Source organism: Giraffa tippelskirchi, chromosome 7 (genome assembly GCF_054371585.1).
Source record: "Giraffa tippelskirchi isolate mGirTip1 chromosome 7, T2T-mGirTip1v1.2.pri, whole genome shotgun sequence".
In the NCBI taxonomy this organism is placed as follows: Eukaryota; Metazoa; Chordata; class Mammalia; order Artiodactyla; family Giraffidae; genus Giraffa; species Giraffa tippelskirchi.
Genome location: NC_137281.1, coordinates 30976269 through 30996641, shown reverse-complemented (window position 1 = coordinate 30996641; position 20373 = coordinate 30976269). Strand labels below are relative to the sequence as shown.

Sequence of the window (20373 nt, the reverse complement as noted above, 5' to 3'; positions counted from 1 at the left end):
GTGTCCAACTATTGTAACCCCATGGAGTGTAGCCTGCTAGGCTTTGTCCATGGGATTCTCCAGGCAAGCATACTTGCGTGGGTTGACATGCCCTCTTCCAGGGGATCTTCCTATCCCAGGAACTGAACCCACATCTCCTGTGTCTGCTGTGTTGCAGGCAGATTCTTTACCGCTGAGCCACAGGAGAAGCCGACTTTAAGTGACTAATCTTTATCAATTGATTTCCATGGAAGACTTGCCATATCTTCTACACTCGTTAAATCCCTGGTTGCTGAATTTACTTATTAATTTTGGCAGTACTTTGGTGACTTCGTTTCTCTAAAGTATATGATACACATGTAAGTGTGCTCAAAGGTGATACCATCCTCTATACACACAAAGATGGTGGTGAAGGGAAGATTATTTCAAACCCTATTTGCATTAGCTTGAAACCTAGCAGGGCAAATTCCATTTAATTTCAAGGCTTGAGGATAACTGTCTTCTGCTTGAAGCTCTATCCTCTGGGTTCACCTAGGAGATGGTTCCACCTTCAGGTTCCACAGGGTGGAATCATTACCCTCCTTGGCCCCTGAATTCAAACCCATGGGTACAGAGTGCTAAGTAAGGGACTTATGCATCTGTAGATTTTGGTATCTGCTGAGAACATGGCAGGAGGCAGAGGGGTCCTGGAAGCAGTCACCAGCTATACCAAGGGACAACTCTTCTATGCACAAGTAGGTTCCACTTTCTTTCTTTTTTCTATCCTTCTTGGACCCCAAGTCATGAGTCAGAGGCAGTCCTGATGGGGCCATCCACAGTTATGTAGTAGTAAGAACATACTGACCTGTTCCTCTGACCTGTTCCCACAGCCACCTTCACACTTCAGGATAATATCAAAATAAGTATTTACTTGTTACCATTTCTTCCCAAGTAAAATCTGCACCAACTTTCCTGTCCTTTAGTGTTCACCCCATGTGTTATTGCCCCTGTGAATGTTTCCCAATTCTATTCTCTCCCCTTTATACTTCTATAACCCTGTAGCCCATACCTAATACGAAACACATGTCATATTTTAAAGAAGATAATTTTTATGTATTGACCTATTATTTCTTAAATTGCAAGTGATAGAAATTGCAAGTTGTAGAAATTGATGATATCTGTATACTGAATATATGACTCCTCTTCCTCCTACTAACAGGACCCAGATTTTGTCCAGTGTCAGTTTGACGAGTGTGAACATATCTTTTGCCTTCATGTTTCCCTGCTTCTTCTTGCCTGAAATATGATCAAGGTACTTATGAGAGAGGAAAATGAGTATGAGCGGGAGCCACCTTGTGACCATGAGGTTGAGAAATCCATGCAAAGAGTGATGAGTCAGAAAGAGAGGAGTGTGCAATGCTGACCACAACAGGCCACTATAACACTGCTCCTGAGCTGCCTGTCTACACACTTCTTATTGCTTGAGGAAATAAAAACAGAAATTTTTCTTTTCTGTTACTTGCAGCCAAGCATGATCCTAGCTAATACTCTAACTCAAATGATAAAAAAAGTAGTTGTCAATATATATATTCACAGAAACACATCTCTATGTATCATCTCTGATTTTCTCTATGTCATGATTATTCACTGATGGACTTTCACTTTGGATTTGGACTTCCACTCTAGATATAACTCTAGTTTTATCTTACTAACTAAACACTCTGCAGAAAATGCACTTTACTCCATTATTTTACTCCATTTTTTGATTATTTTAGCACAAATCTTTGGACTGAGCAGATTACATGTTTCCATCACCCAAGCAAGTACTCTTATTAAGGAATGGAATATAAGGATTGTGGTAGATATAAAAAGAATTTTTTTTTTTTGGTAAGCAAAATCAGGCCGTGATTACCATCAGAAGAATGAAGCTGGAAGACAGAATCAACAGATGTCTATTAGTTATATTTATCTGATTTCTGGGAGAATATAAATTATTTCTGATTTCTCTGTGAATCCTACACCTACACTGAGAGTAAGCAAAGGATAATAGCCTTACCAGTGTGAGCGCATGTGTGCATATACACACATATGCATATATGTATACACACGTATGCATACATGTGTGTATATATGAATGCATGTATATATATGTGTATATACACTCACACTGGTAAGACTATTATATATATATGTTTAATATATGTTTTATATACTAATACAATATGTTAGAAAATATTGGTGGTTGTTTAGTCGCTAAGTCGTGTCCGACTCTTGTGACCCCATGGACTGCAGCCTGCCAGGCTCCTTTATCCATGGGATTCTCCAGGCAAGAATACTGGAGTGAGTTGCCATTTCCTTCTCCAAGAAATCTTCCCGGCCCATTTAGTATACTATATGTATTAGTCTATAAGCTTTCCCGGTGGCTCAGATGGTAATGAATCTGCCTGCAATGCAGGAGACCAAGGTTGGATCCCTGGATTGGGAAGACTGGATCAGGAAGATCTCCTGGAAAAGGGAATGGCAACTAACTCCAGTATTCTTGCTTGGAGAATTCCATGGACAGAAGAGTCTGGCAGGCTACATTCCTTGGAGTCACAAAGAGTTGGACATGACTGAGCGATTAACACACACACATATAGTGTGTGTGTGTATATATATATATATATATATATATATATGTTTAATATTATTTATATACTAATATATACATGTGTGTAAAGCACATATGCATATGTGCATCCATGTATACACACATTTTAAACACATATATTAACATGCATATATGTTCACATATATACATACGTATATGTATTAAACAAAAGATAGAAAGAGAGCTAGAGCTGGAGATAAAGAATTGATTCTATTTTTTTTAAGAGGGTTTCATGGCAACTCTCTTTAAGTTATCAGTCCAGATTTTTCTATCCCATATCCTATCTGCTACAACTTTGGGAAGAAATCCCACTAATTATTTTTCCATTTATCTTTCACTTTGTTTCTCATTGTTTTGCTTTCTTGTGTTAGATAACAGAATTGAAGACAGGAGAATTTCTGCTCAGTTACTCACACAGCGAGTCTGGGTAATGCAATTATGATAACATAAGAATAGATTTGAGAGTTTACTGACACACTGAATTTGATTATCTCTTTTATTCACTTGATTCACCTGTTTGATTTTCTTTTCTAATAACTGAACCAGGAAGAAGCAGTCATCTCTAGAGGGTGGTTATTACATTTTGGCTTAATATTTTTAGACTCAAGTAATTCACAATTCTGATAAGGTTGGGGGCTTTTGAGATGCTGAAATGACTGCTAGAAATGAACTCATTTAAAGAGTCCCTATCCTTATGTCACAAGCCATTAGTTCAATAAACTAACGTCAGATCTTGAAACTTTACCCAACCATCTAGAGCCCATTATTATAATCACACCTAATCACGCGGCCTTAAATATTTATGGATAGAATGATATGCATGACCTTATTTCTACACCACACCCAGCAGTTCTCGGCTTGCTACTAAAGAGGAAATTATAATGGTTTTATTTGGGCTGAGATGAGAGTAGACCCAAAATATATTTATTTCAAAATTAACTGAAAAATGAATGGGAGTCCCAATTTATATTTATACAATGGTAGATAAGTCCAGGATATTCAATAGCCTCAAACCCAATGCCTGATACCATAAATGTAGACAAGTGAAAGATTTACCTTTAGACTATAACTGTATCATTAACATACTAAAATCTTAAGATTTGAGATTTGAATATAAAGACACAAGTATAGATCTTTTTTCTTATAAAGATGAATTTATCATACATATATAAATGGGATATTTGAGGCTGAAAATAATAAAACATTGCTTCTATTTGTAAATAGATACTTTCCCGAGAAAGGTAGGTAAATATTACATGCAAATATTTGATTGACACTTTAAGTCACAGATAAGGATATGATTTTTTGATTCTACATTTTATAGTTAGTTTTACTGTATAAAAAACTATAGTAAAATCAACAAACATTAGGAATAAGCAATATTTTAAAATAATAAAACTAACATTTATGCAGTGCTTAGTCTGTGGAAGCCATTACTCAAATGATTTACATCTATTAACCAACTTATTCAACTATTAACATAGGTTCTTTTATCTACCTGTTTTAGAAATGAGGCAAATCACCATAAAGTGTAAGATTATCAAATAACAGTAGGCAAAAAGGTAAGTACCTACTATGAATAAGGCACTATCAGGTGTCATTTATGTTTCAATAACTGATACTTTTTGAGTTCCTTCCATATGCCAGATAGGTTTTGAGCACTGGAATAAAGCTTAAGTCTTGTCCTTAAACAGTTCAGTCTAGTGAGGCATGTGTAAGTAATTTCAATACAACATCATATGTGTGATACGAGAGATAAAGAATTTTTGAAGCCTAAATGGAGTCAAGGAAATTCAGAGAGTTTTCATGGAGAAAATAACATTAGAGCTGATATGAAAGATAAAAAATGAAGAGAATTTCACCAGGTATAGAAGGAGGCTATATTATTCAACACCCGTGTTTCTGAATCTCAATACTACTGATATTTTGGACAAATAAGTCTTGTTGAGGGGGCACAAGCAGGAAAGCACTTCAGTGCATTGTAGTATATTAACAGCATCTCTGGCCTCTGCTCACTAGATGCCAATAGTAACTACCTAGTCATGACAATCAACAATGTCTTCAGCTACTGCTAAATGTCCTGAGCTATGGGGGCCACAATTGTCCTCAACTAAGAACCACTGTTCTCCAGAGAAACAATACATTAAAAATCAAAGTGCATAAGAAACAGAGGCTCAGCTTGATCACAAGTTGTAAGGAGATGGGGAGTAAGGATACCAAATAAGGAGCTGTGGAGGCAAGTTAGGTCACATTGAGATGGCTACACATAGCAGGTTAGACTTAATTTCATACACAGCTGGGAGTGGAAAGAAAAGTAGCATAATTATATTCATTTGTGTTAGGAACTAACTTGGGTAGCTCTGTGGAGGAGACCTTGAGCTGAAAAAATAATTCTCATTCTCTGTTTCCAAAATACACACTTTGAAATATTTGGAATTAGAAACATTTTGTATTGGTTTCATAGGAAAAAAGAACAATGTCGTCCTATTAGTTCAGGTTAGCTTGGTATTTACACATAAATATATCCAAAACTTCATCTAATTCTTCATTCTCATGACCATGTGAATTTTTCTTGGCTCTCCGTAAACATAGAAGTACCATCTAATGCAAGAAAGCATTGCCTTACAAAAATTATAGTTAAAAGTAAATATATGCACTTGCTAGTGTAACTTCTGAATAGCATTTTTCTAAATTGCCTTCAAAATTCTCCAAAAGTCCTATATTCCCCTAGGTATTATTCTCAATGCTGCCTTTCTTTGACAGTTTTCGAAACGTGAGATTTCCTTTTTCTTGCCTCTTCTGAAGATTACAAATGCCATGACCCCTGATGATCCCACACAGAGTATTTCTTGTGTATATCATGACAAGTGTAACAATGCAGTCTGTCAAACTCACCCTAGTCAGGAAACCACCAGAGAGAATCCCAGGCATTTTGATATATGCTGCATACCTATGGCTTACAACTTTAGTAGTACAAATCTTTCAGGTCAGAAATTTTGGAGCAAGTAAGAATACAATTAAAATTCTCTACCCTAAATATCCCCTGTATAACTTGAAAGAGAAATGGATGTGTATGTATGTATGTATGAACATATGTGTGTGTGTGTGTACCTGTGTGCGCATGTATATGCACATATATATTACTGTTTGGGAAATTGTATAGAAGTGTCTAGGAAATTTTTACAGAATTCCATACTCAAATATTAATATTTCACCTGGTTCTTATCTATTTCCCTTTGTTGAATTTCTCTCATAAATAAAAGAAACTTATCCCAACTTGTCTTCCAATATACTGAGGTCACTTAGGTATACAGTGAGTTAGACCATTCATTTCTAAATCATAACATTTTAATTAAATTTAGAAGTGACCTCAGAACTAGATCACTCTGTCTCAGAACTCCATATCAGAACTCAGAATTTAGGGATCCAGAAAGTTCAATATGTTTAAATGATCAATTTTAATGAATAGTGGCAAGATTAAAAAAAAAAATCTAATCTTACCTTGTGCCTTTGTCAGTGGACTCTGAAGGCAAATTCATGAAAAGTCAGATTGTTTTCCTTAATTTTATCTTCCTAGTTGAGGTATATAATCCAGGCATTTTGGAATATGGTTGTTTTAGCCACTGTATTCTCTATCCAAGCTTCAAGTCATCTGTCAATCTGAAAAAGATAAAACAAAAAAACAGAAAATGAGAAAAATACTTTATATATAATTAAGGGTCAGGGTTGAATAATAAGCCTACTACTAAGCTTCTCAAAGAAGTAGTTAAAGAACTTTTACCTATTTCTATTCTCAGTGTTTGGCATTGAGAATACATCAAATATGTGTGTATTTAAATTAAAGGAATGGTAGTTTTCAAGAAAAAAAGAATATTACACTAAAGATAAAATTTACAATGCTTTTTTTCTTTGATCAAGAAAAAAGAGGCAAAACTAAAACAAATAAAATCAGAAATGAAAGCAGAAACATCACAACTGGTACCACAAAATATAAAGGACTATAAGAGATTACTATGAACAACCACATACCAGTATAATGGATAACCTAGAAGCAATGAATACATTACTAAAAACATACAACCTACTAAGACTGAATCATGAGAAATAGAAGATCTGAATAGACCATTAATGAGGAAAGAGATTGAATCAATAATAATTTAAAAAAAAATCCAAAAAAGAAAAGACCAGTACAAGGATGTTTTGCTGATGAATTCTACCAAATATTTGAAGAATTAATACCAATCCTTCTCAAACTTTCCAAAAATTGAAGAGATAACACTTCTAAACTCATTTTATAGGACCAGCATTACCCTGATACCAAAGACAAATAAGTATACTAAGAAAAAGAAAACTTTGCATCAATATCCCTAATGAAAAAAGATGCAATAATCTTCAACAATATACTAGCAAACAGAAGTTAACAACACAGTAAAAGGATTTTGCACTATGATCAAGTTTAATTTATCCCTAGAACGCAAAAATGGTACAAATTTTGCAAACCAATAATTGTGATAGGGCTTCTCTGATGGCTCAGACAGTAAAGAAACTGTGTGCGATGCGGAAGACCCAGGTTTGATCCCTGGGTCAGGAAGATCCCCTGGAGCAGGGAATGACTACCTATTACAGTATTCTTGAGGCTTCCATGGTACTCAACAGTAACAAAATGAACGATAAAAACCATATGATCATCTTAATATATGCAGAAAAAGCACTTGACAAACCTCAACAGCCATTCATGATTAAAAACTCTAAAAAAATTACAGAAGAAATGTACCTGAATGCAATAAAAGCCATAAATAGCATCATTATCAATAATGAAAACTTGAAATCATTTCCTCTAAGATCAGGAAGAAATTAAGAATGCCTACTCTTTCCAGGTCTGTTCGACATAGTACTGAAAGTCCTAGGCAGAGCAATTAGAAAAGAAAAATAAATGAAAAGCATCCAGGTTAGAAAGGAAGAAGTAAAATTTTCTGTTTGCAGAGGACATAATCTTGTATAAAGAAAATCTAAAGAATTCACAAAAATGGTTACAACTTCTTTAATAAAGTTGAAGAATATAAAATGACATATAAAAATCTATTGCATTTCTCTTCACTAAAACTGAACTATCCAAGAAAAAAATTAAGAAAACAAATTCATTTATAATGGCATAAAATTATATAAAATACTTAAGAATAAATTTAACTAAGAATGTGAAAATCTGTACATTAAAAACTATAAAACAATGATAAAAGAAATTGAAAAAGACACAAGTGAATGTGTTCATGGATTGGAAAGATAACTGCTAAAATGCCTATCATAACCAAAGTGATCAATGGACTTAATATAATCATCAACAATGTTCCAATATAATTTTTGACAGAAATAGAAAAAACAATCGTAAACTTCAAAGCAATGCTCAAAATTGTCCAAGCCAGGCTTCAACAATACATGAACTGTGAACTTCCAGATGTTCAAGCTGGTTTTAGAAAAGGCAGAGGAACCAGAGATCAAATTGCCAACATCCACTGGATCATTGAAAAAGCAAGATAGTTCCAGAAAAACATCTATTTCTGCTTTATTGACAATGCCAAAGCCTTTAACTGTGTGGGTCATTGCAAACTGTGGAAAATTCTTCAAGAAATGGAAATACCAGACCACCTGACCTGCCTCTTGAGAAATCTGTATGCAGGTCAGGAAGCAAAAGTTAGAATTGGACATGGAACAACAGACTGGTTCCAAATAGGAAAAGGAGTACATCATAGCTGTATATTGTCTCCCTGCTTATTTAACTTATATGTAGAGTACATCATGAGAAACGCTGGGCTGGAGAAAGCACAAGCTGGAATCAAGATTGCTGGGAGAAATATCAATAACCTCAGATATGCAGATGACACCACCCTTATGGCAGAAAGTGAAGAAGAACTAAAGAGCCTCTTGATGAAAGTGAAAGAGGAGAGTGAAAAAGTTGGCTTAAAGTTCAACATTCAGAAAACTAAGATCATGGCATCTGGTCCCATCACTTCATGGCAAATAGATGGTGAAACAGTGGAAACAGTGGCTGACTTTATTTTTTGGGCTCCAAAATCACTGCAGATGGTGACTGCAGCCATGAAATTCAAAGATACTTACTCCTTGGAAGAAAAGTTATGACCAACCTAGAGAGCATATTAAAACGCAGAGACATTTCTTTGCCAACAAAGGTCCATCTAGTCAAGACTATGGTTTTTTCGAGTAGTCATGTATGGATGTGAGAGTTGGACTATAAAGAAAGCTGAGTGCCAAAGAATTGATGCTTTTGAACTGTGGTGTTGGAGAAGACTCTTGAGAGTCCCTTGGACTGCAAGGAGATCCAACCAGTCCATCATGAAGGAAATCAGTCCTGAATATTCACTGGAAGGACTGATACTGAAGCTGAAACTCCAATACTTTGGCCACCTGATGCATAGAGCTGACTTATTTCAAAAGACCCTGATGCTGGGAACGATTGAAGGCAGAAGGAGAAGGGGACAACAGAAGATGAGATGATTGGATGGCATCACCGACTTAATGGACATGAGTTTGAGTAGACTCTAGGAGTTGGTGATGGACAGGAAGGCCTGGTGTGTTGCAGTCCATGAGGTCACAAATAGTTGGATATGACTGAGCGACTGAACTGAACTGAACTGAACTGAAAGTTCATATGGAACATAGAAGACCCCATATAACCAAAGTAATTTTGAGAAAGAATGAAAAAGCTGAGACATCACACTTCTTGGTTTTAAGACATATTACAAGGTTATAGTAATCAAAACTGTATGTTACTAATATAGACATAGATACAAAAACCAATGGTACAGAATAAGAGCCCAGAAATAAATCCACACACACATGGCTAACAAATTTACAACAAAGTAGCTGGAAAATACAATGGGAGAAAGGACAGCCTTTTCAATAAATGGTGTAGGGAAAACTAAATAGCCACATATAAAAGAATGAAATTGGACCACAATTTTATACCATACACAAAAATTAATTCAAAATGGATCAAAGATTTGAATGTAAGACCAGAAGTCATAAAACTCCTAAAAGAAAATACAGTTGCCATTAATTATTCTTGGGTTTGATTTTTTTGAACTTGACATCTAAAGCAAATGAAAACAGAAAAAAAACCAGGGCTACACCAAACTAATAAACTTCTCAACAAGAATGGAAACTACCAACAAAAGGAAAAGGCAACCTAACAAATGGAAGAATATATTTGTAAATCATACAACTTATAAGGGGTTAAGATGCAAAAACACATAACTCATATAATTCAACAGCAAAAAAAAAAAAAAACAGCAATGTGATTAAAAATTGGGCAGAGGATTTGAATAGACATTTTGCAAAAAAAAAAAAAAAATCAGGTACTAACAGGTACATGAAAAGGTGGTCAACATCACTAATCATGAGGGAAATGCAAATCAAAACTACAATAAGATATCACCCTGTACACAGAATGGTTATTAGCAGAACACAAGGAATAAGTGTTGATGAGGATGTGGAGAAAAGAGAACACTTGCATTGTTAGGAATGTAACTGTCCCAATGTTGGGTGAGAATATAAATTGGTACAGCTACTATGAAGAACAGTGTGAAGGTTTCTCAAAAATTAAAAAAAAAAAAAAACAAAACAATAAAACTACCATGGTATCCAGCAATTCCAAGTATCTATCGTAAGAAAAGGAAAATAACTCAAAAAGTTATATGCATCCCTACATTCAGTCTAGTTTTATTTACAATAATCAAGATACGGAAATAAGATAAGTGCTCATTAGTGGATGAAGGGATAAAGAATAGGTGATATATATGTATCACATATTGTGTGTGTATGTGTGTGTGTGTGATTGGAACAATGGAATGTTTTTCAGCCATTAAAAAAAAAAAATATTACCAGTTGCAACTACATGGATGGACAATGCTAAGTGAAATAAGTCAGACAGGGCCAGACAAATATTGTATGATCTAGTTTATATGTGGGTCTAAACAATCAAACAAAGTGAGTACATGAATACAGAGAACAGATTCATGGTTGCCAGAGGCGGGTGGAAGAAAGGGAAGGTGTTGGGGCAAAAATATGTGATGAAGATTTAAAACTAAAAACTTCCAGCTAACAAGCAAATAAGTCATAGGGATATAATGTACAGCATGACAACTACAGTGAATCATACTGTACTGTATATGTGAAAGTTGTTAAAAGAGTAAACCATAAAAGTTCTCATCATAAGAAAAAAATGACTGATCTAGACAGCATATTAAAAAGCAGAGACATTACTTTGCCAACAAAGGTCCATCTAGTCAAGGCTATGGTTTTTCCAGTAGTCATGTATGGATGTGAGGGTTGGACTATAAAGAAAGATGGGTGCCGAAGAATTGATGCTTTTGAACTGTGATGTTGGAGAAGACTCTTGAGGGTCCCTTGGACTGCAAGGAGGTCCAACCAGTCCATCCTAAAGGAAATCAGTCCTGAATATTCATTGGAAGGACTGATGTTGAAGCTGAAACTCCAATACTTTGGCCACCTGATGTGAAGAGCTGACTCATTTGAAAAGCCCCTGATGGTGGGAAAGATTGATTGAAGGCGGGAGGAGAAGGTGACGACAGAGGATGAGATGGTTGGATGGTATCTCTGACTCAATGGACATGAGTTTGAGTGGACTCCAGGAGTTGGTGATGGACAGGGAGGCCTGGTATGCTGCAGTCCATGGGGTCACAAAGAGTCAGACATGCCTGTATGACTGAACTGAACTGAATGGTTATGAATGTGAGCTACACTTATTGTGGTGATCATCTTACAGTATATACAAATACTTAATCATTAGGCTATACACCTCTGAAACTAGTATAAAGTTATTTGTCAATTGCACCTCAATAAAAAGAAATCTATGCAAAACAACAACAAATATATTTACCCCAAGTCACATTACTCGTAACTAGAGCAGTCAACATGTTAAGCCAATTCTGACTGCAATGTTGGAGACCTTAGTTCCTATGTTTTACCTCTCTTCCAGATTGCATTCAATAGAAAGTCTACACATCTAAAATGCTTTCATTGGATTGACTTGTAGATCCTTTGTGGTAAATGATATCACAACAGATTTCCAGTATAGCCAACAAATCTTTATTTAAAACAACAAAAAAAGTGGTTAGACATGTTTCTTAGACCTGCCTCACAATATCTGTCATATGACATAATGTTTATCTTAAATACATGTCTCATAATGACATAATTGTTGTTCAGTTGCTAAGTCATGTTCAACTCTTTGTGACACCATGGACTGCAGCATACCACACTTCCCTGTCTATCACTATCTCCTGGAGTTTGAACAAACTCATGTTCATTGAGTTTGAGTCAGTAATGCATCCAACAATCTTATCCTCTGTCACCCCCTTCTCCTCCTTCCCTCAATCTTTCCCAGCATCAGAGTCTTTTCCAGTGAGTCAGCTATTCACATCAGGTGGCCAAAGTATTGAAGCTTCAGCTTCAGCATCAGTCCTTCCAGTGAATATTCAGGGTTGATTTCCTTTAGGATTGACTAGTTTGATCCCCTTGCTGTCCAAGGGACTCTCAAGAGTCCACCACAATCTGAAAGCATCAATTCTTCTTGACACTCAGCCTTCCTTATGATCCAATTCTCACATCTGTACCTGGCTACTGGACAAACCACAGTTTTGACTATATGGACCTTTGTTGGCAAAGTGATGTCTCTGCTTTTTAATATGTTGTCTAGGTTTGACATAGCTTTTCTGCCAAGGAGCAAGAATCTTTTTAATTTCATGGCTGCAGTCACCATCTGCAGTGATTTTTTAGCCCAAGAATAAAAGAAAATATCTTTATTTCACCTCAATATTTAAAAGACATTTTTTTGCTGAGTTTATGCAAGTCTCAGATGAAATTTTTTGTTTTCTATGTTTGGAAACCAACATAGGAAGAAGAACATCTAAAAATCACCAAGAATTAAGTTGTACAGGTTTAATCAATTTGAAATAAACTCAAGTGAGACCAGATCTCAAAGTCTAGCACTGTTGCAGCCTGGGACTACTCATTTTTATTTAATCAACTTTGAGCTAGAAAGGTATTACACCTGGGATTCAACTTCCTATTTTGTCTTAGCAGAGACTGATACCAACACTGTGAAAATAGGTAAGAATGCACGGATTCCTTCACTTTTCACTGTGGGCCTTCACTATCCTGTAACACTGGGAAAGGGGATTAGAAGAGAACAGATATGCTGAGAAAATTATTGATGATTCCAAATGTAACTTCTTCAAACTCCAATCAATTCCACCAAGCCCATCAGCAACAATAACTTTCCTGTCCTTTCTCATTATCAAGTCAAGTCTCTGCTTTGACAGACGTACAACGGTCAACAACCAGAACTTATTTCTCTGGAAATCAGTTTATCGATCTTCCTTGTACATTAGATATGTTTGCTTTTTATTCTTTCTGGATTTGTCTTTATGTTACTAATGGGCTAATGATCTTATAGTCCTTCCATATCCTAATTGGAACTAGAATTCTTATATATGGGCTTCTTAAGGGAAGAACATAACTAGATCAGGCTGGAACCCAGGAGGTGGGCTAGGCAACATGTGGGGAATTTTCAAGGAAGCAAATCTCTAAGTCCAAAAGGTTGTGTGTTTTGAGAATACGTGAAATGAGAGAAGATTTTCACTTTTAATTATTCTAATGAAAGGTAGATATCCAGGAATAACGTTCTTTCATCTTTGGCAGGTAAAGTCATCAATATTCTGACTATGTCTTATAATTACAAAAATGTACCACACATTTAAAAGTACTCTCATATTTCTCAGTGACAAATCATCAAATAACAAAAGCTAGAAATGTTATGAGAAATAAACTTTCAATGAGTAACAGGGATCATGATGTTTCCAAGGGAACCTAAATGACCAGGAGGAAGTTTCAGGAAGTAACAAAACTCACTCTGCAAAGAAATCTTTTAAAAATAAGAAAGAAAAAAATTTTCCTTTTTTTAACTTTTTATAAAGAGAATTTTGAGTATCTTCTAGTTCCATAAAATACAAATCTAACAACAGCTCCATTTGCATGATGAATGACTATTCACATATAGTTCTTTTATTACTCCTAGCAAGGCAGAAAATAGCTCTTTTGCATGCTTCTGCAGAAATTGATTGTTTTTCTTTCTCTATGGTTGTTTAGGGTTCGTGTTCTCAGTATGAAAAGATGACAACTATTGTAAGTTCCTTAAGTGATAATTAGTCCTCTGTGACAGTTTATTATGTTGCCACAGCTTATTAAAACTCTTCATTTTCATACAATTATCAAATTCACCACTGGAAGGCCACTTTCAAAATGGAAATTTGTGTGCAGTTGCTAATTACTGAAAAAAATAACATTAAAAATTTCAGTATGCAGGATCAAATCTCAGCATTAAAAGGACACACAAGCACATACACATACACACATTATTTTTCCTATAATATAGTTTGTTGTTGTTGTTGCACCTAGTTTTCTTGATAACAGAAAATAAAGTTAAAAATTTCATCTTCTGAATATGAAAAAATGTGAGCATAATTTTCTTTTTTTTTCCTATGTGTGTATATATATGTTGTACTTTTGACCACATTAGCGAATGCTAAGAAGTTTTAGCATTGCTTCAAAATTCACAGAAGAATGACATGATAATTTCATATACTAGAAAACTGAGAATTTTTAAAATCATTTTCTGTTTTGCCACAGAATTAGCAGAATAGTCAAATTCTTGAAAAATGAAATTTTATTCTTAAATGAGAAGATTTATTTGCTAAAGGATTAAGAGGAAAACCAGTTGTCTCCCTATAGGGAAACTTGAAAACACTTTTGACTCTTACTCCTTATAAAAATGATTTATTTCCATACCTGATTTCCTATTTATCAAGTTTACCTAATGCTTATTTTCTGTCAAATATTATTATAAATGTTTTATCAGTACAGATTCATTTAATCCTCATAATGATTGTATGAGATGTAATTATTACTCTAAATTCACACATGAATAGTTGAAGCCAAGAGAGCTTATTTGCTTTGTCACACAGCTCATAGATGACAGAGATAGGATAAGAACCCAGGAAATTAAAATCTGAGTATTCACTGTAATTAGTAAAATTGGAATACTACACTGAAACTCTACTGCTGCTTGACTTATCTAAGCCTCTATAGTATTCTTTTAGCTGAGTTCTTGACACCTTTGTTCAAAACAATAAAACATGACTATTTGACTAGTTACTTTGAAATTTTCAGTGGTTGCTCATGGCTCATAGGATAAATTCTCAGCATTTTTGCTTACTGTTCACACTCCTTTTTTCTTCCTGTTTTAGGGAGATATAATTGACACACAGCACTGTATGAGTTTAAGGTATACAGCATAATGATGTGACTTATGTACATCATGAAGCGATGAGCACAATAAGTTTAGTAAACATCAGTCATCTCATATAGACAGAAATTTAAAGACATAGATATTTTTCCTTGCAATGAGAACTCTTAGGATTTACTCTTTCACGTATAACATACAATCATGTTAATTATATTTATCATATTGTATATTACAGTCTTAGTAATCATTTCCTTATAACTGGGAGTTTCTACCTTGTAACCACCTTCATCCAATTCCCCCTTGTCCCATCCCTCACCTCTGGCTACCACAAATCTGGGCTTTTTTTCTATGAGTTTGCTTTTTTTTTTTTTTTGAAGTATGATTGACCCACAACACTGTTAATTCCTGTCACACAATATAGTGTGTGACACACAATATATTTCTTTGCATTTCAAAGTGATCAACATGATAAATCTAATTACCATCTGTCACCATTCAAAGATATTACATAGTTATTTATTATACTGTGCGTGCTGAACATTTGACTTCCTTGACATTTATTTTGCAACTGGAAGTTTGTACCTCTAAATCTCCCTCACTTATTTCTTTCCTGCCTCCCTGCCTCCCTCACCTATTTCTTTCCTTTTCCCCTCTGGCAACCCCTTTCTGTTCTCTGTATCTATGCTCCAGTTTTTTTTGTTGTTGTTGTTGTTCATTTATGTTTTTAGATTTCACATATAAATGAAAGCATACGTTATTTGTCTTTGTCTTATTTCACATAGCATAATAACCTCTAGGTCCATTCATGTTGTTGTAAGTGGAAAGACTTCGTTCTTTATCATGACTAATATTCCATTGTCTATGTGTATGTATATACATATATATATGTATATTACATCTTTTTTATTCATTCATCTATTGATGGGCAATGAGGTTGTTTTCATATCTTGGCTATTGTAAATAATGCTGCAGTGAACATAAGAGTATGCATATCTTTTATAATTAGTGCTTTCATTTGTTTTTTTGGATAAATACCAGGATGTGGAACTGCTGGATCATACAGTAACTCTTTCTTAAGTTTTGTAGGACCTTTTTATTAAGTTTTTGTGGAACAGAAAAATATACTGTTTTCCTTAGTGGCTTCACCAATTTACATTCCCACCAACAGTGCATGAGAGTTTCTTTTTTTCTGCATCCTCACCAACACTTGCTATTTCTTCTCTTTGACAGTAGCCATTCTGTCCAGTGTGAGGTGATATTTCATTGTGGCTTTGATTTGCATTTCTCTGATGATGTTGAGCATCTTTTCAAGTGCCTGTTTGCCATCTGTTTCTCTTTTTTGGAAGAATGTCTATTCAGATCCTCTGCCAATTTTTTAAATTTGTTAGTGTTTTGGTTTTGTTTTTGATGTTGAGTTGTATTAGTTCTTTGTGTATTTTGGATATACAATCCCTTATCACTATCCCTTATCAAATTTGGATACACTATCCCTTATCAAATAGACCATTTGCAAATCTCCTCTCCCATTCAGCAGGTGATCTTCTCATTTTGTTAATAGTTTCCTTCTCTGTGCTAGCTTGATATAGTTCCATTTGTTTATTTTTGCTTTTTTCCCCCTTGCCTAAGGAGACACACTAAAAAAAAAAAAACAAAAAAAAAAAACTATTACTAAGACCAAAGTCAAAGAGTGCACTATATCTTCTTCTAGAAGTTTCATAGTTTGGGTTCTTACATTGAAGTCTTTAATCCATTTTAAACTTATATTTGTGCATGGTGTAGAGAATAGTCCAGTTTGATTTTTTTTCATGTAGCTGTCCAGTTGCCCCAACATCATTTGTTGAAGAGGCTATCACTTCCCCATTGTACATTGTTGCCTTCTTCATTGTAGATTAATTGCCCACATAAGTGTGGGTTCATTTCTGGGCATTCTATTCTGTCCCATTGATCTGAGAGTCTGTGTGTGTGTGTGTGTGTGTGTGTGTGTGTGTGTGTGTACGCACGCACATGCGCCAGGACCATATTGTTTTGATTATTGTAGCTTTTTAGTATAGTTTGATAAATTATCAACAATTTTGCTTACTGTTCATACTTTTCTGATTTGGCCCTTGTTGAGCTATCCAGTTTAGCTGTTGTAATTCATTCTGCTTTCTCAAGAGCACCATAGTTAAGCAATATAGTTAAGTATATAATTACCAGAACATGTCATTCTTGTGATAGTACTTAGTTTCCTATATCAGGAGTAGCTGATCTCTCCTGATACACCGGGGATCTTTATTTAAGATGCAATAGAAACACTACCTTATGTGTGAGGCCTTGAGTTCCTCAATTTTCAATCTTCTCATTCCTGTACACTAGCCTTGTGCCTTGAGATACCAATAAAGTAATCATCAAACATAACTGTTTCACACAGGAATGATTTTAACCCACATTAAACATGAGATCCTTGAGGTTAGAAGCATGCCTTTGGTATTTTCATATACTTTGAATAGGTTCTTTGCAAATTATGGACATTCCCTCAGGTCCTAACCTCCTATGATATATCAGTTGGGAATGCATTCACAGGCAATAATAATAAAAACAATATAGAAGGCTGAATATTCCAGTTAGCTGAAGCTCATGGTTCAGAAGCTCATAATACAAACCAGGGATTCTGCTGAAATATTTGTGTGTGTGTGTGTATGTGTGCATATTGGAGCACATGCACACATTTGCCTATGTTTTCAAGTTGTCATTTACAAGATGGCTGTCCAATTGCAGATATAATATCCACATTTGGAACAGAAAGCAGGGAAAGAAAGCAATAAAACAATGTCAGCACAGGGAAGCTTACATCAATATTCATAAAATTATATCACTGGGCCACAGTGAATATTTAGCTTTTCCAGCTTCTACAGTGAATATGGGCAAGGGACAAAATGACTGGAACGGGATTTGGTGAGCCAAACCTTAGTTGAAAAAACAGAATTTTATTTGGATCTTCAACATCTGTGTCTAGTGTGTAAAGACTTCATGAGAGTTACTTTTCTTAGTGTAGAAGTAGAATGCAATTTCACTTGGAAGTTATTTCTCACATAGTAATTTCACAAGGGGAAAATCCACTGTCTTCCTTTCAAGGTGTACATTGACTATTATTAATTGGTCCATTCTTCAAGGCCTGGGAGATTAGGGAATGCTTGTATGTGTATTTGTGTAAAAAAATTGGATGCATCATAGCATACATGAGAAGTCTTTTTGTATTCTTTATTACTGCTAGTGCAATATCTTCTACAGTAACTACAGTATTTTCAACAGTTGGGGAGAGGGGGGCCCAAAATATGTCATGGGATATTTTTCCTTGAAATATCTCTCCTCTTACAGTTAGAGAGCTTGAAGGGAACCTCTCCTCTACATCATTGGAATAGTAACACTTTGGGCCTTGTCTTGCTTCAGCTTAGGAAGCCTTTTGGAATATCATTACAGGCATTTCTTTCAACTGAGAAAAAACACAGTGGAGAAATTACCCCAGGTAGTGACCAATTTAAATAGTTAAGCAAATCTCTGGAAAGGATTACATTTCAGTCAGTGGTTTATTCTGCTATGGAACTGGTAGAGAACAAACTGTAAGGAGTTTCCAGTATTATTATTTACATTTCTTAATATTTAATGGCGTCCTGATTTTATGCCAGTCACTATGTTTATCTTTCTTAATATGGTACTTTGTTTTTTGAAGCCTTCACAACCATCTCATGAGGTGGGAAAATGTTTTGTATTGGTTTTTATAGATGTGGAAACTAAACAATAAGAAATTACTCAAAGTCACATGATGTTAAAGAGTAAAGATGACCTGCAAGTTTATATTTCATCACATTGTTTTAGCTTCTTGTGGCTACACCAACAAATTACCACATATTTTGTGGCTAAAACAAAGAAAGGGGATGCATCACAGTTATGAAGGATAAAGAGTCTGAAGTCAGAGTGTCTGTAGGGCAGCACTCCCTTCAGAGGTTCAAAAGAAGAATCTTCCTCACGTCTTTTAGTCCCTGGTGACTGCAGGCTTTAGCTTGTGGCAGCATCATTACAAACATTACCTTCATCTTCACAACTATGTGAGTCTGCCTGAAACTGACCTCTGCTTCTCTCTTACAAGGACACGTGCGATTGCCAGGTAATCCAAGATAAGCTTTACCTCTCAAGATTCTTAACCACACTTTTTCACATATAAGCTAATATTTACTGTTTAGCCATACTGGGTGATAGTCACAGATTTCATGGATTAGGAAGTAAATATACTTTGGGAGGCCGGTTTCTTTGGTTTACTACACACATGTGGTGAAGAATCTTCAAAATCTGCTTTGACAGCTCAGAATCATCCTTGGAATTAGGTCCATATGTATTCAAACAGAAATATACATTCCTTTAAGAGAAAATAATTATGGGCTCTAACTTAGATAGAACAAAAAATTACTACAAGAAACTATTAGACAGTGACTTCATCTCATTCAGAGAATTAATAATAAAAGGCATGGAAACAGCTGCGTTGCTCCAAAGCCATCATGACAAAATGTGTCTTGGAGTTGGGCTTGGGTACTCATCATGCCTGTGAACCAGTTTGAAAACAGGAAGATGAAGACTCTGGATGTCTGCAACAAGGAAGGAAGGGATCCTTGAGATGGAATGTTAGGAGTGTTCCCTCCATAAGTTAGGCAAAACTGCCACTAGAAGTAAACTTACTGCCTCAGTATTTGCTGAAAGATTCAGGTCAGATAGTGGTATCCCAAAGGAAGAAATGAGGGGCTTCCCTTAAAGCTCAGTCGGTAAAGAATCTGCCTGCAATGCAGGAGATCTGGGTTTGATTCCTGGGTCAGAAAGATCCCCTGGAGAAGGAAATGTCAACCCACTCCAGTATTCTTGCCTGGAGAATTCCATGGACAAAGGATCCCAGCAGGTTACAGTCCATGGACTCATGAGAATCAGACATGACTTAGTGACCAAACCACCACCACCAAAGAAATAAATGAAGTGCTGGTGAGTTTTTATGTATTTTCATCATTTTAGAAAAAAAAAAAAGTTAATCTGTGTGTTTGAAAAGCCTGTGGATCATAGGGTACTGTCTTTCATTAAAAGGTCTCCATTTCTTTCATATGATATGGCCATATTCCAAGAAAACTACTAATGTAAGGTGAGATTTTTACATTTATCTTCACAAATTACTTTATTATCGAGCCAATAAAGTGCCTATTGCCCATTTTTGTCTTTTTTTTAACAGCCGTTTTGAATCTACACAAAAGCTTTTACGTTGTGTCTATTTATTTATTTATTTTATGGCTGCATCAGGTCTTAGTTGCAGCATGTGGGATCTTCCTTGCAGTGCATGGGCTTCTCTCTAGTTGTGGTATGCAAGCTGCAGAACATGTGGGCTCTGTAGTTACAGCACATGGGCTTTCTA

The 20373-nt window shown here is 35.4% G+C and overlaps 1 protein-coding gene across 1 annotated transcript in view; it reads right to left on the bottom strand.

Moving 5' to 3' along the window:
• Positions 1-20373, bottom strand: part of CDH8 (cadherin 8) — a 1308359-nt gene that overhangs the window by 1130177 nt on the left and 157809 nt on the right. The window contains exon 3 of the mRNA XM_081511605.1: positions 6110-6268. The gene's annotated coding sequence lies outside the window, so the exon portion shown is untranslated. The remainder of the gene's footprint in view (positions 1-6109; positions 6269-20373) is intronic.